Source organism: Hemiscyllium ocellatum, chromosome 40 (genome assembly GCF_020745735.1).
Source record: "Hemiscyllium ocellatum isolate sHemOce1 chromosome 40, sHemOce1.pat.X.cur, whole genome shotgun sequence".
Taxonomy (NCBI): Eukaryota; Metazoa; Chordata; class Chondrichthyes; order Orectolobiformes; family Hemiscylliidae; genus Hemiscyllium; species Hemiscyllium ocellatum.
Window position 1 is genome coordinate 25,105,238 of NC_083440.1, and position 22,729 is coordinate 25,127,966.

Consider the following 22,729-nt stretch of genomic DNA (forward strand, 5'->3'; position numbering starts at 1 on the left):
ACATTGAAGAACACAATGTAAAGTCAAACAAGAATGCGGTTTAAGCCACAGCAAATGAGTGGACTCCAATGCAGGAAGAGTCAGCAAAGTAGCTGCGCTTATTCCTGCCGTAAAATGGCCTCTTCCTTATTACATGTTTTCGTCTCAAGTGTAAAATATCAAGAACATTTTTAAACAAAGCAGAATGTCGATTGTGGACAGCAATGAAGTAAACAACTACTAGTACAGAATGAGGCTGCTGCCCACCATTCCTGCAAATACATTTACTTCTGTCTTCAGATATTTAGTAACTAGTGGGTCCAGCTAGTTGATGTTCACTTGGTCTGTATCGCTCAATTCCTTGCACATCCATATGCTTTGAGGGCTAACTTCCATCGCTGAGATTAAGTTCCAGACACCTACCACTCTCTGTGTCAAAAACATCTTGCCCACTCATTTGTTTGAACTTCCCTATTTTCATCTTGAATGTTAGCTTCATTATTTAAGAAATTTCAATTCTGGGAAAGAGATTCTGACTGTCTTCTCCATTTATGTGTCTCATAATTTTATAGACTTCTCCGAAGTCTCCACTCAGCCTCCGCTGCTCCAAGGAAAACAAACTGAGTTGTTCTGGAGTCTCCTCATATCTCATAATCTCTAACACATTCAGCATCCTGATAAATATTTTCTGCACCCTCCACATCCTTCCTGTAACGTGGCGACCCCAGAATAAAACACGACACTATAAGAGAAGCCAAACAACAGTCTTACAAAGCTGCAGCATGACATTTTTATTCTCCTTTCTTCCTTGCACTTTGTGTCGAGTCCATGAGCCTCTGTACTTTCACACACAGCTCCTTCTTTTACAAACTTTACCTCAAAACATTACGCAACCCAAAGCCCCACGACTCCAGCGTCGCCATGAACAACCGTGATTTTGTACTGTCCCCACATCAAAACCGGGACAGTGAAGGTGACTCGCACTTCCAAAGTAACCCACGTCCTTGTATCCATCACCCTCTAATTTCGTGATTTTCCCACCCATTCCACAATTGCTGTCCACTCTGCCTCCAAGCAGGCTGTCCCTACTGCCCAGAACTGGCTTCCCCAACTTCACTGCTACTGCAGGGTCCCCCAAAGCCCTCCTTGAGAATTTAATCGAACTGATCCCCAAAGACAGGAACGGACAGGATCAGCATGGATTTGTGAACGGGAATTTAGGAGCGAAAATTCTACCGGAGCATTTCGGGGAGGTAATAAGTAATTTGTGTGGCCACCCCTCTGGACTGCAGTGATACAGATTCCCTTATCTTGATTGTCCCAAACAATATCAAAGTCGTTGGATTACGGTGCCAGTATCCACTGACTGAATACAGTCTCCATTGTCCTGACTGAGAACTGGTTTCCTGAGGATTTGAGACGTGCCCATTTGGTTGAGGTTCATGCAGAGTGTTTGCTGTTTTATCTGCTGTTCCAAGTGCCTGACAGTCCAGCCCCTTGACTGATCACCGCTTACAACAACGATAAGCTGCCTGGCTTACGTCTGCGATAAACAACTAGGCAAGACAGGAGCACTGTGAAACATTAGGTTCTGGTTGAGCCATCAAAGTGCAAAAATGCCAAGGAAAGGCAGAGATGGGCAGGACATGTTTCAGGCGCTCGGCAGGACTTGGCTCAGGCGCTGGAAAGCGGGCAGTGAAGTCTGGCTGGGGCTCCTGTTTTCTGCAGACAACGGGTAACAGCACCAAAATCTGCGTGCTGACTTGCAGTCGTCTGTATCGCCTCTTTTATGGTGCTGTCCAGCCATCTGTCCCGGTCTGCAGCAGTTCCTCAGGGTTGGCTGGGGAAGTTAATGGAAGGCAAATGGCCGCCCAGTGGCCACCATATGCAAGTTGTAACAGGGTCTGCACATCCTGTGGCAGGCAGTTGTAAATAATGGAAATTTGTAGCAGCCAATTATAAAATGCGAGTGGTCTTTTCATTGGGTCAGGTGCCTTCTGCAACATGGCCCAGACCTCTGCATTGTTCCTGGGCTTATCAAGGGGAATAGATCCAATAAGAATGCATGGAAGCTGGCATTCAGTGCCCTGGTTTTTCAGAGCAGTGGCCGTGCTGTGTATGAGCCAGGACTTGTTATCTGAGTGGGGCAGCAGTAGTGTCTCGGAATGCTCAGCGACTGCTGTGTTCTGCTGCGAGCTTCTCGTGGGCTACGTGGTAACAAAGGCAGCCTCTTTATCTAGCATCAGATACTGCACGGGAGCTGGTAGGGGAAGTTTAGAGGATTATGGGGCGGAGAATGGCGGGGCTGTGCCCGGGTTAGGGGGTCTCCGCAGTCGATGTTTTATTGCAGCAGTCTTTAACTTTAGGGAGCTGGTTGTGTTTGGCAATGTCCCGAAATTTTGGGAGACACTGCAAGATTTCGGCAGTGTCCCATGATGATTCCTAGTGCCCCCTGTAAGTGATGCAGTCCATTAGTCAATTTTACCAATTTTGAAGGACCCCATCATGTGGCCAATACCCTTGGGGCCAGGTGTAACTGTCCCCAGTGAAGGGGATAACATAATGGCTGTCCCCTGTGTCTTTTAGCACGGTGTCTGCCAATGCCCCAGGAGTAACAAGAGCATCTCCAAGCTTGTTCTTGACATTCACGTATTTGCCATGCCTTTTCAGGGTACTCCTTTTCATTTTCGGCACTGGGCCATTCTCACCACGTGTTTGGGTTTGGCCAGCTCCCATAGCTGACATCTCCCCGCAGACGGTGAATGTCTGTCCCGCCATGGCACCCTGGACGTATTGGGATGATTATTAAGTCCACTGTACTGAAAGAGAGAGAGCGCTCATGGAACACACAGACAGAGAATGATTGAAAAGTTGAAAAAAAGGGTTATTAAGTGTGTAATTGCTGACGGCAAAGTAAACAAACACTGAAGTGCTGAAAAAACACAGCTAGCCGGGAGAACTGAAATTGACAGAACAGCACTCAGTCAGCATAGAACAAGCACACACACCCAAAACAAATATTTAGGAACCACAGGACAGGACAACTCAGTTATACACAATTCGATTTTGTTCCAGCTGCTGTTCTGTCAATAGTAAATCGAGAAATTGATGAGCGGTCTTTCCACATATTGTGCCTAACATTTTCTGCCCGACAGTCTTTCTCCTGGCTTGAACAGGTTCGTGGCAGCAGTCCTGACTCAAGGTGACTCACGCGTGGGCCAAATTAAGATTTATTACAAAAATTTCAGCTAATTAATTTAGCACAGATGACGACTTCCACAAGACCAGTTACATTCGCAAAGTGAAAGATTCATTTATGAACACTCATAAACAGCAAGTGAATAAAGGGATATTGAATATGTCCACACGAGAGTTGAATGGCATTGTGGTCTTCACAGACATGGTGGGATGGGATGAACGGCCTGTTCTTATCCTTGACTCTTTAATATTGTTAATGTGCTCTTGTGTTGTCTAGGCATGCAAGGTTGGAGGCCAATCGTTGGAAAATGGGATCAGAATGGAATTTGGAAATTGGAGAGGACATGGCCCGGTGATATTATTGTAGATTGTTGGTCTGTCTGGAGATCCAGGTAAGATTCTGAGGAACTTAGTTTAGTTCAGGTCTTGGCAGATGGTGGAAATCAATTTTAATGAAACAAATATTGGGAACGGAGTGTCTAATGGTGACCACAAAACTTTTTGTGATTGTTGGGAAAGATATCCATTTGTTTCACTGCTCTCCTTTAGGGAAATATAGAATCCATGTGAATTCAAACACATTATCATTTGGTTGCAATTGCCATCTTCGAAATTAATGGAAGCAATAAATGATGGTCCAGCCAGTGATGTCCACAACCTGTGATTGAAAAAAGAACAATAGTTACAGATTTGTTTTTGATCGACTGTTGTTTGATCGGCCAAAAGGCCTTTTTTCTTTAGACCTCCACGACTCTGTAATAGAAGCTGGGTCATTGGAAACTGTGCCTCTGTGCACTTCATCACGCTCAGGGCTACATCATCTGACGGTGACGCAAAAATGTCGACTTCAATTCTTGCAGAATGTTCCCTTTTCTGTTTTTGAGCTGAAGATATCAAGTAGAGGCTGTAATCAATTTCGGAGACTTCCCAGGTTCAGCAGCACTTGGATGCTGCCACCATTTGGTGGGACATAATCATCCCCAGGAAGGATGACCTTTCCAAGCGATGACACGACCATTTTCTGACCACACCCCTCTCCCTGTTAATAAGGCAAACAACCAACACCCCACAAATAAAAGAGTGGTGGGTGGTATTTTAGGGTATTTTTAGGGTGGTATTTTTCGCTGATAGATGTGGATTCATGAACTTTGAAATAAGTAACATGGCTCGAGAGTACTCAATGAATGGTAGGAGACTAGGAAGGTCAGTGGAACAGAGGGATTTGGGGCTTTTGGTATACAGAACCTGAAGTTGCAAACATAGGCTATTAGATAGTTAAGAAGGCAAAGGCTATGCTTGTCTTTATCAGTCGAGGCATTGATTATGAGAGCAAGGAGGTTATCTTGGAGATTTACAGGACATTGATTAGGTCACAACTGTATAACGGAGTGAAGATCTGATGGCCACATTATAGATGGATGTTGTTAGTTCACACCTGGAGAACGTCGTGAAGTTCTGATGACCACACGATAGATAGAAGTGGCCAGATTGATGTGGAGGAACCGATGTTGGACTGGGGAGGACAAAGTTAAAAATCACACAACGCCAATTAAGGTCCAACAGGTTTCAGAGCGCCACTCCTTCTTCAGGTGGTTGTGGAGTATGTACACTTATGGTCCAACACCACATTCACCTGATGAAGGAGCAGCACTCTGAAAGCTAGTGCTTCCAAATAAACCTGTTGGACGATAAACCGGGGTTGTGAGATTTTAAACTGTGACTGCATTGGAGGAAGTGCAGAGAACATTCGCCAGGATGTAGCTCGGATGGGAGCAGCTCATTGATGAAGGAAGATTATTCGAGCAAAGAAGGTCGAGGGGACAGCCGTTAAACGGCTGGAAGATTCTGAGGTATGTGCACAGGTTGTATAGCGAGCATCCCTTTCCTTAGTCGAAGGTTCAGTAACATAGGGGCACCATGTTAAAGTGACAGGTGAGAGATTTCGAATGGATTAAAGGAAGCATTGTTACACCGGGAGCATGGGGTGCAATAAAGACAGTAGAGATCCGGAATGCACTGCCAGGGAGGGAAGTTTGCATTTAATTCTCTCATGCGACATGAGCATTGCTGACTGGGGCCAGCATATATTGCCTGCTCCTGGGTGACTTGGGAATGTTTTGCTGAGTTGCTTTCTTGAGTTGTCGCATTCCGTGTGCTGTAGGTAGACACAAAATGTCTTAAAGGAGGGACCCAGCAACAGTGAAGGAAAAACTATATAATTCCAAGTCAGGGTTCTGAATGTCTTCATAGGAAACTTGCAAGTGGTAGTCATCCAATTTAACAATTATCCTTGTCCTTCACAATGAAAGCGCATTGGCAGATCCTGTCCAAGGATATTTGATGAATTTCTGCATTGCTATCTTTTAGATATTACAAACTGCAGCGACTAAGTGTCAGTAACGGAGTGAGTGGATGTTTGTGGATGTCAGGTGGTCTGCTTTGTTCTAGATATTGACGATCTTCTTGAGTGTTGCTGGAACTGCACTCACCCAGCAAATGGAAAATATCACAACGCATCCTGACTTGTGCCTCGTAAGTTGTTGCACAGAATTTGGGCGTTACTTGCCACAGTTTTCTTAGCCTCGGACCTGCTCTTCTAACCACAGGGTTTATTGGTGAGTTCACTTGAGTTTCTGGTCAATGATAAGCCCTAGGGTGTTGATAATGGTGGATTCAATGAAGATTGCACCATCAAGTTTCATGTGGAGTTGGTTATGCTGTGTCTTATTTGAGATAGTCATTGTATGATAATTATGACAAGCAAGTATCACTGCCCGAGCCTGGAGGTTTTCAGATGTTTTTGCATTTGAACAAGAACTATTTCAGTATCTGTGAAGTTGCAAATGGTGCTCAACAGTGTGCAGTTATCGGTGAACACCCCACCTTCAAACTTATGATGGTCACCAGACTGATCCCAGGAATGGCGGGAATGCCTTATTTGGATTGGTTGAGTAGGGCTGGACCTGTACCCATCAGAGTTTAGAAAACTGAGTTAGTACCGCATTGAATCATGCAAGATTCTTACCGGACACGACAGGGTAGGTGGGGAGATGTTGCTTTTGCTTGTGAGAGAATCTTGGACCAGATGGGCATTCTTTCAAAATAAAGACTGGATGATGTTCTCTCCATGAGAAATGAACACAGAACAGAAGTGATCATGAATGCAGTGATTTTTATTTGAGTCAATGCAGGAAGAGTGGGCTTGTCACACATTCCCTCTGACACAACTGAGGAGTGACAGCATTTAGCACCAAGCAGAGCTTCGCTTTGAGCATGCTTCCCAGTTGGAACTCACATGCTCTTGCAACACTTGCAGAAAAAGAGACACTTCCCATTTGTTTCGAACTCATTCTCTGCACACATGCTTCGTCTGCAGCTCCCATTGTCTTATCCACAGCGGAAAGGCAGACTGGATCAAGAGAGAGAGGAAGAGATCAGAGTGATAGAATGTTGTTGCACAGAAGTGGCCAGTTGGTCCATCGTGCCTGTATGCAGTTCGATTCCATTTTCCTGCGTTCCCGTCCAAGCTCATCACACATCTTCTCTCCCAATAACTGTTTAATGTTTCAATTGTTTCTTCAATGATGCACATGAGTTCACCTTAGAGTCTCCCAGTCTGAGCTACATGGAGGGGCAAGACTGTGGGACAGTCTGTTTCAACTCCCCCAAACCAACCTCGCACCCTTGTGTTGGAGATGGATTAGCAGCTTGTTGCATCAACTTGGTGCATCGTTCTAATATTGCAACATTTCTGGGATTGGTGCACTCCCCATTCAAATATTCGAAAATCAGTTTTATTTGTTCACTTTTGTGGATGTTTCTCTAATTTCTCGTGTACCTAATCTATGTGTAAGAAAGTGTCCATATGCTTTTGTTCAGTCAAGGCAACTTGTCGTCGATTCAAATTGCTCTGTCTCTTACTGTACATTCAGCACTCGCTCTCAAGGTTATCACTTCATGCCGGGTGCATGTTCCGAACTATAAAAGTAAAACAAAGTTTCCACCAGTTCTACCTCATGTCAAACGGCAGTTCAGAAAAGAAATGGAGAAGATGAAGCTATTGAAGTATTTAACAGTTTGGATTTTGATTATGAGGAGGATGATTCGAATGTATTGAATGAGATATTTTGAGAACACTGTGAAGCAGGAAAGCATCTGATTAAAACAGAAGATTCCCTACAGCGTGGAAACAGGCCCTTTGGGTCAGCAAGTCTCCCTGAAGATAAACCCACCCCTATTCGTTCCCCGACTTTACCTTTGAATAACGTCCTTAACACTTTGGGCAATTTAGAATTGTCAATTCACTTGACCTGAGCATCTTTTGGAATGTGAGAGGAAACCCACACATAGGCAAGAAGCATGGATTAACTCCACACAGACAGCCAGCCAAGCCAGAATTGAGCCCACTTCCCTGGTGTTTGGAGGCAGCAGTGTGAACCACTGTGCTGGCCCTTTATGGTACATGAAGGTTAAGCACGGTAACAGACCTTTCAGTCCAACTTGTCCGTGGTGACCAGGTATTTTAACCTCATGTGGTCCCGTTACCCAACACTTGGCCCTTATCTCACGAAACCCTTCCTGTTCATATCCCCATCCAGATGCATTTTAAATTTTATGCCAGCCTCCAACACTTCCTCTGGCAGCTCATCATCTGTACGCAAACATTGCCCCTGAGGCCCCTTTTAAATATTTCCCTTCTAACACTAAACCTCTGCCCTCGAGTTCTGAACTACCCCACTCCAATGAAAAGATCTTGTCCATTCACCCTAATCATGTCCGTCATGACTTTGTACACCTCTACATGGTCACCCCTCAGCCTCTGATGCTCTAGAGTAAACAATCCCAGCCTATTCACCCTCTTCCTATCGCTCAAATGCTCCAGCCGCGACAAACTACTTGTAAATTCTTAATAATGTTTTTCACCAGAGTGCAAGAGCAACTGGAATCAATAGGTGTATTTATGAAGGCTTTATTTTCTCACTTCAAAGGCCTGTGAGTTTAATCGCATTACATATTCACTGATGTAGGAGACAATTGGTTATGGCATATTATTCTGAGAGCCAATTCTAACATTAAAAAGTCCAAAAGATACTTGAAAAGCGGGTGAAATGCGTCAGAGTTAAATAAAAGCATTCCATCAAGATGTAGCACTGTCTGCCCACCTACTCTTTAGCAAGCATCCCCTTAACAGAGAATGAGAAGCTGGGTGTACAGGCTATCCTTAATTATCTGCTCCCTACACTCGCCCATGTATACAAGCTACATAAATTAACCTGGCAAACAACGTCCGGGATGGGGAGGGGGAGGGGAGAACACCCTAACCACACTCAATAGCCTGAATTAAAATGTAGTGTTCACCACACCAAGACAGATGGGGACATTTCCCCCCGAATTGCACAATCAGACTGCCCTAGGGACACAACCAGACTAATATATAGAACTATGGGATACTTTAAAGGACCGTGCTGGAATTCTGGCACACCAGGACACTTGGAAAGACGCTGCTGGTTACCACACAAGCAGGGACAGCAAGGCCCCTCCATCCTCCCATTCCTCAAAGGCAGAGCAGCCACAGCTCACTACCCCACAGTGGCAGACTCTCCAAGCTGCCTACACTATGGCTGATCCCTTACCCCGTGGTGCTGAAACAAACTAGGGCTGCAGTGACAGGGAGATTCTGCAGGTGGTATCAATATGCCTCTCCAACTCCCCACTGGAAAACCCGATGATGGACATGGAAGTGGGGGAGCAGCTCATCTCCTTTCTGGTACATTCCGTGGCCAACCACTTGTCTGTACCTCCCTCTGCAGAACTTTCCCCGAGTTCCAAGACTGTCCGTACAGTAGGGGTTTCGGGAATGCCCATGACTGAGCCACTCTCCCAAACTGTGAATTTTAGTGTCGGATCAGCCACTGTAGCTGATGCAGCCATCATTGCCTCTAACTGCCCTGTCGCCTTTCTTGGTCGACAGTCCTCATGCAAACTAAATGCCAGCATTCACTGTTCCACGGAGGGCCTCACACTAGAGATCCCGGACACCCACTATTCCATATTGCAGTAGGGCAATCACCCACAGCCGGGAACCCTGCTCTACCTGGTCGTGCCCATCACCTCGATCCACGTTCTTCTTGAACTCCTCCTTTCCCTGTTATAATGGCCCCTTCATCCCCCACTTTATCCTTCCTCCACTGGGTGATACTGACAGGCAGCTTTGTCTGTCAGGTTCACTGTGTAGTTTCCGGCCCATAGCAACCAGCATCAGCATATGCTGCACTCGCAGAACCTCATCGGGCCCTCCCCGCCCCGCCAGCACACAAGGGCCCGAGCAGCCCATGGCATTGGCCACAGTGGCAGGAGAGTCATGATGCACACTGTCAATCAGTCCTGGTATGCACCGGCATTCACTGCCACTGCCCAAACCCTGCTGTCATAGTGCCTCATCTGCCTGCAGAACAATGCAGGGAAGCCTGTTGCCAAATATGATCACTTGCCAGTTCCTGGTTTGTGGTTTGGTTTGTGCCGCTCCATAAATACATGGGTTTGTACAGGAGCACAAATGTATGAGAATGTACCCAGATTCAGTGGCAATATATATTGGCGATGTGTGATCCCCTCGGTAATACGCTGCTGTTGTAAGTTTGTTGGTTAAAACGTTAAAGATTGCTGTTATCCACAAAATGACAAACGTGTCTGATACACTGAATAGTAACACGATGGATTTCCTTCTGCTTTTCCTCTCTGGGTCAGTGCTATTCTCATTTCTGAGACCCCACCATCCCCTGCGGACTTTGCTACCACTAAAATACGCCGGACTGTCAAATAGTTAAACAGTAATATCGATCAAAAAGGCAGCCATGCAGCTAAAATACTTATCAGCCAAGAGTAACCCTCAACTGCAGGCGATGTATAAAAGGCCATAATAGAGCGACAGTCCCAGGCAATGCTGGAAATTATTCTGCTGGAGTCATAGGCAAACCCGAAGGGTATGTTCTCCAAAGAAATCAGGGCAGGCAGCCTGGTTCAAATCACAGTGGCAGTTCTGACTGTGCAGTCGTTTAATTGAAACTTCTGACAACGGATCGTTACACACTGGTCAATTGTAAGGAAGTCAGCAAATCACACAGATATCTCAAATGCGGCAGGATTAACACAGAGTATGAACTTACAAAGAGCAGTGTGGACCAGAAATGATTGTCGAAAGTGATAACTCAAAATGTGATACACAATGACATTGTACAATATCACCAGGAAACCTGCTGGGAGAAAGAAGCAATGAGAAGTGAGACTTCCATTTAGAAATATCACAGGAAATCACCTCATAGTCGGAGGTGATTTTACATTGAGTTTCCCAAAGATTTGTTTTTAAAAGGTAGACGGACGGACTGACAATTTGAGGACAAAAGAACATTGAAAATGTAATGTCCGTGTTCGTCCAATAAACGTTATATTTCATTGATGGCAATGTCTAAACAATTTCTAGATAATTGCTAACCATTTCTTGACTCCAACAAAATATTCCGTTTGGACACAAACATTGGATTAACATCCAAGAGTTGATTTTCTTTGCTGATACTTATCCTGGAAGAGCTGCTCAGTAAATGTACATCACCGAGTCTGCCTTCCCCTGTTCCATCTGATGGGTAAGCGATTCTGCAAAAACGACTATTCCTGAAATCTGTTATATAAACACAATGACCTTCACTGCCACAAAGAAAATTAACATTGCCTTATATCTGGATAATTGGTACCATTCTTTCATGAAGAGTTAGAAAATTCCCCCACGTTCTCTGGCTCCTTGTGAAATCCATCTGAGATCCTTAGTTTCACCTCCTTTATACATCAAGCCATCTTCATGAGAGTAAATGAGAACATACAATAATTGTGTCACATTAATTACTGGCAGTCCTTTACCAAACAAGGGATGGTTTTCTACCTGAGAGTGGCTGGATATTCAGGCGGATAATTCCAAAGCTCAGGCCATGAATTCCCAAACATTACCCCTGGAGAAGGGAGGATGAAACCAAAGTGTAGGAATATTTTGTGAAGGCTGGAATAGGTCATTGCTGTTTTGGAATCATGCTAATTAAAAAAAAAACTTCAATAAATTGTTCTTTAATAATATTGTTTGGTTCAAGAATGACAATGTAATATAATGGTATTGATTGTTGCTTTGTTTCTCACAGTACAATGTGGTGTGTAATGTCTTTAGCTGCGATGAGAGCCGTTATCTAAGATTACTCATGGTTGGCACCTGCTATATTTCTGCCATTACACGAAATCTAGCATTAATGCTATCTCTAACAGAGAACAAGACGTACTCTAACATGATGTAAACATGCATTGTCCTCATGATGCAGACGTGTGGTGGTGCACGCACATGCCCACACACACATATACACACAGGCATGTGCACATGCACGCACATGCATAGTTTCTCAGGAACTTTGATTGAAAAAAATTATTTGAATTTATGCAACCCCTGTGTGTCAGATGAACACAGAAAATTCACCCAGCTACGTCAGGCATAATATTCCCCTCCAAATAATGAAAACTGTTCATGTGGACGTTTCAAACCAGGAATCGAACAGAGCAGAATGGAAACAATCAAGCAAGGAAATTTCCAATGAATTTATAGAATGCTTCCATCCTGTTGGGAAGGTGATATCACAGAATCATCGATTAATACCGTACAGGAGAGATCGTTCTCCCCATTAAGTCTCTGCCACCAAAACCACATTCATCACTACACTATTCCCACTTTCCACACTAGGCCGAGAACCTTGACTATACCATGTGACCATATAGGTGCTTTTTAAAGGTTGTGAATTTTCCTGTCTCAATTATCCTCTCACACAGTGAATTCCAGGTCCCCACCACTCTGTGATGGGAAACTAATCCTCAATTTCACTTTGAAAACTCCTGCATTTCACTTTTAAATTGTGTACTTTTTTATCCCTTCAATCAAGATATTTGACCAGATGGTTGAAAAGATGAAATTGTGTGAATGTGTGACAATGTGTCTTTGCACAAGGGTGTGTGATAGAGTGTAACAGCATGTGATTACATCTGTGTGCGTGACTGAGTGTGCAAGGGCATGAATGTGCATGGTGTGTGTGTGACTGCAGTGCACAGTGTGATATAATGGGATTGACTGAATAAGATTGAGGGGTGTGAGTGTGAGGGTGTTTGCTGTAACGTTAGAGAGACTGAGTGCGGAAAATCGAGTTTGAGAGAGTATGTGGGTGCGCCAGAGTCGGTGAATGTGTGTGATGCAGTGAGAGTAGTGGCTGTTTGATATCGAGTATGAGAGACTGAGAGAGTGTGTGTGAGTGTACAGGGGTCTGTATGTTTTGTGAATTATTACTGGTACAGGGGCAGGTTGGGGTTTACAGACAGTTACACCATGGGATCATTGACACTCAGACTTTGCACGCAGGTGCAGGCAGACAGGCGCAGTCCCACATCAACATACTCAGGAACACAATTACAAGCACACACTCTCTCGCACAAGCACAAAACGACAGCGTTCAGCATTACCGCAATAAATCATAATACTAATGATTCTGATATCGAGTTATTACACAGAAACACATTTAACTGAAACTGAAATAGGTCACTTGCTTGCTGGAACGGATTCCACCATTTCAGAAGATTATAGCTGCTGAGTTGACGTTTACTGTTCCACATTCCCATCTACCAAGAGAAACCTCAGATTCTTGTTATGCAAGGACATACCTCTACCTGTAACGTATAAATATTTATTTTCTCCATTGCTGTCGTTTTCTAGTACAGCCAGTTCCAAAGTTACACATTCCAATAAACAAAATTCCCGTCTCTGTCTAAAAAGGGTGACCCCTCACTAATTTTAAAACCATGCCCCCAGTCTGAACTCACCCACAAGAGCAAACATCCAAAATCCATCCACCATATCCAGCTCATTAGAGACCTTATACACTTTGATCAGGTCACCCTTGACTCATCTGAACTCCAGCAGGAACAAGCCCTGTCTGTCCTTCTGTCCCAAAAGCACAAGTCACTCATTCAAAGGATTAATGTAGTAAAATCATGAGAGGCATGGAGAAAGTTGATAGCCAACCGCCTTTCCCCAGTTAGCATTTGAACATGTGGCTGCAAGGATGGTGTAGGAGGGAGGGCTTCAGGTATTTGGACAATTGGACTGCATTCTGGGGAAGGTTGGACCTGTACAAACAGGACGGGTTGCACCTGAACCAGAAGGGCACCAATATCCTGGGTGGTAGGTTTGCTACCACTCTTCGGGGGGGGGGGGGGTGTTAAACTAATTTGGCAGGGGGATGGGATCCGGACTTGTAGTCCAGCAAGTAAGCTAGCTGTGTTTAAGGATGTCCAAGAATGTAGGAAGGCTGTGGAGAAGGTCGCACTGACAGGGAATACTAGCAGACATAGTGATGGGCTCAAGTGCGTATACTTCAATGCAAGAAGTATCAGAAATAAGGTGGGGGAACTTAAGGCATGGATCAGTACCTGGGACTATGATGTTGTGGCCATCACGGAAACGTGGATAGAAGAGGGACAGGAATGGTTGTTGGAGGTTCCTGGTTACAGATGTTTCAGTAAGAATAGGGAGGGTGGCAAAAAGGAGGGGGGTGGCATTGCTAATTAGAAATGGTATAACGGCTGCAGAAAGGAAGTTCGAGGGGGATCTGCCGTTGGAGGTAGTATGGGCTGAAGTCAGAAATAGGAAAGGTGCAGTCACCTTGTTGGGTGTTTACTATAGGCCCCCCAATAGCAGCAGAGATGTGGAGGAACAGATTGGGAAACAGATTTTGGAAAGGTGCAAAAGCCAAAGGGTCGTAGTCATGGGCGACTTCAACTTCCCAAATATTGATTGGAAGCTCTTTAGATCAAGTAGATTGGATGGGGCGGTGTTTGTGCAGTGTGTCCAGGAAGCTTTTCTAACACAGTATGTAGATTGTCCAACCAGAGGGGAGGCCATATTGGATTTGGTACTCGGTAATGAACCAGGACAAGTGATGGGCTTGTTGGTGGGTGAACATTTTGGCGATGGTGACCACAATTCTGTGACTTTCACCTTGGTTATGGAGAGAGATGGGTGCGCACAGCAGGGTAGATTTTACAATGGGGGAAGGGAAATTACGATGCTGTAAGACAGGATTTGAGGAGCATAAGTTGGGAGCATAGGCTGTCAGGGAAGGATGTGGTGGAAATGTGGAACTTTTTCAAGGAGCAGATACGACGCGTCCTTGATATGTATGTTCCTATCAGGCAGGAAAGAAATGGTCGTGTGAGGGAGCCTTGGTTGACGAGGGAGGTTGAATGTCTAGTAAAGAGGAAGAAGGAGGCTTACATAAGGTTGAGGAAACAGGGTTCAGACAGAGCAGTGAAGGGATACAGGATAGCCAGAAGGGACCTGAAGAGAGGGATCAGGAGAGCTAAGAGAGGGCATGAAAAATCCTTGGCGGATAGGATCAAGGGAAACCCCAAGGCATTTTATGCATATGTGAGAAACATGAGAATGACGAGAACGAAGGTAGGCCCGATCAAGGGCAGTAATGGGAGATTGTGTATTGAGTCGGAAGAGATAGGAGAGGTCTTGAATGAGTACTTTTCTTCAGTATTTACGAACGAGAGGGATCGTATTGTTGAAGAGGAGAGTGTGAAACGGACTGGTAAGCTAGAAGAGATACTTGTTAGGAAGAAAGATGTGTTGGACATTTTGAACAACTTGAGGATAGACAAGTCCCCCGTACCTGACGGGATGTATCCTAGGATTATGTGGGAAGCAAGAGAGGAAATTGCAGTACCGTTGGCAATGATCTTTTCGTCTTCACTGTCTACGGGGGTGGTACCAGGGGATTGGAGAGTAGCGAATGTTGTGCCCTTGTTCAAAAAAGTGAATAGGGATAACCCCGGGAATTACAGGCCAGTTAGTCTTACTTCTGTGGTAGGCAAAGTAATGGAAAGGGTACCAAGGGATAGGATTTATGAGTATCTGGAAAGACACTGCTTGATTAGGGACAGCCAGCACGGATTTGTGAAGGGTAGGTCTTGCCTTACAAGTCTTATTGAATTCTTTGAGGAGGTGACCAAGCATGTGGATGAGGGTAGAGCAGTGGATGTAGTGTACATGGATTTTAGTAAGGCATTTGATAAGGTTCCCCATGGTAGGCTTATGCCGAAAGTCAGGAGGCATGGGATAGAGGGAAACGTGGCCAATTGGATTGAAAACTGGCTAACCAGTCGAAGTCAGAGAGTGGTGGTAGATGGTAAATATTCAGCCTGGAGCCCAGTTACAAGTGGAGTTCCGCAGGGATCAGTTCTGGGTCCTCTGCTGTTTGTAATTTTTATTAATGACTTGGATGAGGGAGTCGAAGGGTGGGTCAGTAAATTTGCAGATGACACGAAGATTGGTGGAGTTGTGGACAGTGAGGAGGGTTGTTGTCGTTTGCAAAGGGACTTAGATATGATGCAGAGCTGGGCTGAGGAGTGGCAGATGGAGTTCAACCCTGCCAAGTGTGAGGTTGTCCATTTTGGAAGAACAAATAAGAATGCGGAATACAGGGTTAACGGTAGACTTCTTAGTGAGGTGGAGGAACAGAGGGATCTTGGGGTCTATGTACATAGATCTTTGAAAGTTGCCACTCAGGTGGATAGAGCTTGTAAGAAGGCCTATGGTGTATTAGCGTTCATTAGCAGAGGGATTGAATTCAAGAGTCGTGAAGTGATGTTGCAGCTGTACAGGACTTTGGTTAGGCCACTTTTGGAGTACTGTGTGCAGTTCTGGTCGCCTCACTTTAGGAAAGATGTGGAAGCTTTGGAGAGGATGCAGAGAAGATTTACCAGGATGTTGCCTGGAATGGAGAATAGGACGTATGAGGACAGGTTGAGAGTTTTCGGCCTTTTCTCGTTGGAACGGCGAAGGATGCGGGGTGACTTGATAGAGGTTTATAAGATGATCAGAGGAATAGATAGAGTAGACAGTCAGAAACTTTTTCCCCGCGTACAACAGAGTATTACAAGGGGACATAAATTTAAGGTGAAGGGTGGAAGGTATAGGGGAGATGTCAGGGGTGGGTTCTTTACCCAGAGAGTGGTGGGGGCATGGAATGCGCTGCCCGTGGGAGTGGTAGAGTCGGAATCATTGACGACCTTTAAGTGGCAATTGGATAGGTACATGGATGGGTGCTTAATCTAGAATAGATGTTCGGCACAACATGGTGGGCCGAAGGGCCTGTTCTGGGCTGTATTGTTCTATGTTCTATGTTCTATGAAATTCTAAGACTAGAGGGCATGGAGAAGTTGGGCTAAAGGGCCAGTTTCCATGCTATGAACCTCCATAAATCTCTGACTCTGTGAGAGCATATGGTACAAGACAATTGGATTGCCAATCAGTGATTCCGGTGTTAGAAAATTCCTTGTTGCATCAAACATATGGCTCAATCGCCCATGAAACAGGGCTGAAAATGATCAGTTGTCACGACACGGGGTAAACCCCTCTGCAAATGTAAACCCGATACACAGAAGGTCACCTTGTGCCATAAACTGTTACATTTCGAGAGGCAAAGAATTATCCCAGATGTGACTATTTAAAGCAAAAACTTACAATTTTATTGTTTAAATCCCACAGAGAACATTAAAACAAAACCTATTGACAACTCATTTCTCTTAAACCTCTCGTTTACCTCCGGCTCTACAATATTGGCCCAATAAAAAAAAAATGAAGATTTACAAAAGAAATCACGTTTCGAAAACAGCCAGCATTGTAGATTTTTCTCTGTATTTTCTTGGGTCATCTTTTCTTCGATCTTCTGTTGCACAATGTTTCTTGTGGACAGGTACCTTTCAGAGAGTTATTCAGGTAGCAGCCTGTACTTGTGGTTACTCTTTGCAGGTCACCCCCCCCCCAACTATTCAAAATGTCTGGTTTTATACCCTCATTGGTTTGAATTGAGTAAAATTCAAATCCGATTGTCTTTTTGATATCTGAAGCATAATTTAAACGGATTGGCAGAAATTGAATTTGTTTTTGTTCCATGGCAACATAGCTCCAGCTATTTGTTTCAAGCAGATCTTCCCTTGATAAATTGTTCAGCACACTCTGTGCTTTCAGTCAGTCCTTGCCAGCTTCCCCCTCTCTTAACTTTGCAGTACATGCCGTTATGTTCACAACACCATCCCCCTTAAGAAAAAAATGAGCCATCAGAATGAAAAGATTTTTTCATTTTTTTCTCTCTATTACTTAGCCACATTACCAGAACATACATATGACATTAATCTTAGTTCACGTTAACTGCCTCCTGCATATATGTAACATTGAATAGATACTAATCACATCTTTAACTTATCAGCCAAATCTGCGATGACGCATTTGCAATGACATTCCTACGACCTGCAACATATAAAATTTGTAAAATGAAAGTCTGTAACATAATACTGCAATGAAATAGTCTTATACTTTTGTCTTTAAAACATTCCAAGAATGTAAGGGGACGACGATCCGTGAACAAAACCGTCTCTCATTATTCATGACATACGCATTAAAATGTTGTAAGGCAAGTACCAAACTCAATAGTTCTTTTTCGATCGTGGAGTATTTCCTCTGATGCATGTAGAGTTTCTTCGAAAAGTAACCAACTGGCAGTTTAATCCCATCCTCAACTTTCTATAGCATTACAGCTCAAACTCCTATGTCAGTAGAATCGATGGCAACTTTGAAGGTTTCTGAAAAGTTTGGTGCAGCTAAACCTGGGTCGGTGGTTAATATTGCTTTCAAATGGTCGAATGCCTCCTGGCATTGTTCTGTCCACCAAAACTCTTCTTCAACAAATCGGTTAACGGTACCACTATATTGCTGAATGTTGGAACAAACTTCTGATAGAATCCATTGAATCCCAAAAATGAAAGCACCATTGTTTGAGCTCGGTCGGGGAAATTCCTCCATAGCCTTCATTTTTTGTGCTGTGTGTAGTCAACCTTCCCTGAGCAATGATGTGTCCCAAAAATGTCAACTCTGCTTTCGCGAATTCAGTTTTGTTTAAGTTTATTACGAGTTTTGCTTCACGGAGTCATTCAAAGGGCTCTGCCAACTGTACCATGTGATATTTCCAGTACTAACTAAAGATCACTATATCGTCCAAATAGATCGCACAGTTTGTTAACAACTCTGTTCATGAGTGTTTGGAATGTGGCAGGTGCATTCTTCATTCCAAGAATCACATAAAGCTAATATTCGGGGAAGCAAATGCAGACATTTTGTTCGCTGTCTCTGATAAAGGTACCTACCAGAAACCACGCATTTAGTCCAACTTAGTGATGTAAATGGCTTATCCGACTTTCTTGAGACAGTCCTCCAATCTCGGAATTGGATATGAGTTTGATTTTGTAATGGCATTGACATTCCAATAATCCGCACAGTATCTTTGAGTCCCGTCTGCTTTGGGAACCAAGGGGATCGGCAAATTCCCCTCGTTCTGGCTTCCTTTGATGATATTCTCATTGAGTACGACCTCCACCTCCTTCTGGACCTGTCTGCCTTTGAGAGGATTAAGCCGATAGGGTTGTTTTTTTTTATCAGAACAGTTTGCCCTACATCTACTTCATGTACAATAGCATTAGTCCTCCCGATCTGACTCTTACATATATCCTCATACTGCAGTAACAAATCTTTCAACTGTGTTTATTGCTCCTGAGACAGATAATTCACTAACCTATCCTATTCATTCAGGACTTCTTTATTTTTTTAACATATTTTGAGAAATATAAAAATCCACAATATCTGGATTTGATTCATCGCTCTGCGAGGCAGTAACTAACATCTGATTCTCCCATTCTTTCTCTCCAGTCGAGCACCTTTTCAACATGACATGCCCCATACAGTTTTGTTTTCCCATCTTTACTCGATAGTTCACCTGACTCAACATTTTCTCAATTTGATGGGGACCACTTAACCTGGCTTATCCTATCATCGGTAACATGTCATCCCCTCCGAAAAGGCCAGAGTCTCATGGTTCTATTCTGCCACCGGCTTCATTCTACACTATGCCCTCTTTACGTGCTGTTTAGTCAACTCAACTACTCGATCTAATCTGTCCCTCACCTCTCATATTATTGTGAGATCTCCGACTTTGGGCATATAAACTTCTCTTTAATTAATTTGAAAGAGTCTTTCACATCATGCCGGAATATTAACTCAAAGGGAATGGACTGAGTAGGTTCTCTAATGGAAAACAATATGATTGGTATACCTTTATCCCAATCATTCAGGTCGTCCTGTGAGTATGTTCTCAACATTGTCTTAAAGGTTTGGTGCCACCATTCTAAAGCTCCGGGTGATACACACTGGATTTAAAGTGGTGTATACCTTAGCTAAGCATAAGCTCCTTAAACAGCCGAGCAGAAAACTTTGACACTGGGTCCTACTGAATCTCTCTGCGTATCCCATACCGTGTGAAGAAAGCTATTAACTCATCTACAACCCTTTTTGCGTTTATACTCCAGAATGGAATTGCCTCTGGAAATCTGTTAGGCACATCCATTATGGTGAAGAAGTTCTGATTCATAATTTTCGTTCTCTGGACGGGACCCACACAATCAATTATAACCCGCATGGAAGGTTCTTCAAATTGGAAATTAGCAACAAATGTGCTGGTTTTATTATTGCTTGTGGCATGTCGAACACATACAGCAAAAGGTAACTATATCCTTGTGTATTCCAGGCCAATAAAAATCTTTTTGTACATTAGATTGAGTCTTTTGTACCCCGAGGTGACCTCCTACTGGTAGTCCATATACTACCCGTGACACTTTCTGTATATATGCTACCAGCAACACAATCTGATGCACTTGTCACATTTCTCCTCTGCACTAATCTGCCGTGGTATCCATTTTCGTCTTATGATTCTATCTTTCAGATAAAAATCCTCAGAATTATTCTCTGCTTCGTTTTTAGAGTATGCATCCACATATATAAATATCTTTTTCCATCTGTTCTCCTGTTGCAAGTCCCTTTGCTGCCCAGGCCTACACACTCCTGAATGACCCTCTGCCTGTTCAGGTTTTTCCTGCATCAAACAGCGTCAAACAGGGTGTCGGCTAACTGAACCTCAACTCCTTCATCTTTCTCTTTAGCTTTTACTTCGTGCTGTGACTTATGATTGTGGGACCTGGTTCCGACACAGTCTCTAAAAATACCAGTATATTTTTGTTTTAACTCTTCAGTTTCTTGGTCTTCCTTGTGCTTCTCCTCATCAAGGAACCACCTTGGACCCTGTCAAATCATTCCTCAGAACAAACTGGATTCCTGTACCTGACAATCTGTCATTCATTCGCCCTGTAACTTACCCAGTCTTGAGTTGGCACTCCAACCGGATTTTACATAGGAGAATGCTAAATGTCTGTCCATCTATTCCACAAATTGCCATACTCTCGGGTAACAGATCAGAAAGAGTGCAAATTCGCTCATCTCTTACTATCAGCGACTGGTTAGCTTATGTATCTCTCAAAATTATAACTTTGTGTCCTTCTCCCCCGTTCTTTCTGAGTAATCTTTACCCACAGAGGCGAATTGTTTGTAGAGATCAGATATGAACTCCATACCCAGCCCTTGTGCAGGCTGTGCACTCTCCTGCAGCTCCTCGGCTCTTCTTGGGATGTCCTTTTCTACTTTCTCTACTGCTACTGGCTTAGCCTCTTTTACCACATCATTTCCCACAGCGCCATTCCTCATCAACCAGCACTGTGACTTTACGTGTCCCACTTTACCACAGTGGAAACACCTGATGCCGCTCACCTCCTGTCCACCCTCTTGGGCTTCTTTCTATATCCGGTGGTAAATTCTTACCACTATTATCTACTTATCGCTTTGCAGTGTAGGATCTTCTCTTCTCCCAACTTCTATCCCTCACAAGGCAAGATTCAGGCTGGAAGATTGTCTGATGCAGCAACAGGTATCCATTTACTAATGTTGCTGCCCTTCTCAATTCTTGACCTTTCTATTCCTCCACGTGATTTCTTACCATCTCTGGTAGAGACGTTTTAAACCCCTCCAGCAGAATATAATCTCTGAGAGCCTGAAATGTCCTCTATTATTAAAGCACGCACCCATCTGTAAAATGAATATTTTAAATTCTTTCGAACTTGGCATAAGTCTGACCTGGTCCCTTCTTTTTGTTTCTGAAACACTGCCTATATGCTTCTGGTATCAATTCATAAGCAGTTACAATTGCCTCCTGGGCCTCTTCATAATCTCTTGACCCCACATCTGACTTCACTAGCTCTGCCTCCCAGTTTAGTCTTAACTAACATCTGACCACTCCATCTGCCAATTTTTCAAATGGAATAAGAATGTTTCGACATCTTTCTCATCGAAATTCGACAGAGTTGTGACATGTTTGTAAATACCACTATCTTCTCTTTTAATCTCAATCCTGTTCACTTGACTTTTCTGAGTCGCAACCTCTCAAGTTCAAATTCTCTCTCTCCTTTTGCTTAGCTATTAACCTTCTCTGTCTTTCTTAATCCTTTGACGCTCTCTCTCTCCCTTTCGTCTCTCTCTCTCTCTCTCTCTCTCTCTCGCTCTCTCTCGCTCTCTCTCTCTCTCTCTATTTCTTTGCTCAGCGAAGGATCTTCTCTTTTGCTCTTTTGGTTCTCTTTCTATCTCCTTCTTCTTTCGTTGTTTTTTTCTCTCTCTCTTCCTTTTCTCTCTCTTTGTTTATGCCCTCATTATATTTGCCTCAATTGTAAGTTAGGTTTTTCTACCTCTACTGAAATTGTCTTTTTTTTTCTGACACACCTAAGTGTTTGATTAATTCCCTTATAATTTCCGCTTAGTTTAGTCCTTGGTCAAACCCAAATCTAACTTCTTTACTAATTCTAAAAGTATGGCCTTTTTCTTTCTTTCTAAACTTTCCTGGCAAATTTGAGAATCTTCTACAAATCCCAAAATTTCTTTGGCAATTTTAAGAGGCATTTCACTCTCTTTTAGTATAACCGACAACAACTCATTGAAATTAGACAAATTGTCTCACCAACATTTTATTTAAAGATCTCGGACACCAAACGGCAAGTATTTAAATGTACTGGGTTTTCTCATTCCCCAAATGTATTCAATATATTCAAATCCCAGCGTGGATCTGTCTAAACATGTTCAAATCGCGGGCAAAAGCCCCCAAACTCTTAAAGCATGGGGTAAACCCCTCTGCTAATTTAAACCAGCAACACAGAAAAGAATCACCCCATGCTGTTGTTAAAATTCAAGAGGCAAAGAACGGTCCCAGAGGTCACTATTTAAAGTAAAATATAACACCTTTACTCGTGAAGTCTAACACAGAATATTGAAACTAACATCTATTTTCAATTCCTTTCTCTTAAACTTATCCTTTTCGTCCGACTCTACAATACTCGTCTGACAAAAATTCCCAATAAAGATTTACAAAAGAAAATCCCGTTTCAAACCCAGGCAGTTTTGCTGCATCTCCTTTGTGATTTTTCTCTTTCGATTCTCTACGTGTTGGCCTCCATGTTCTGCTGTGCAAACGCCTTCCCCAGATAGGCA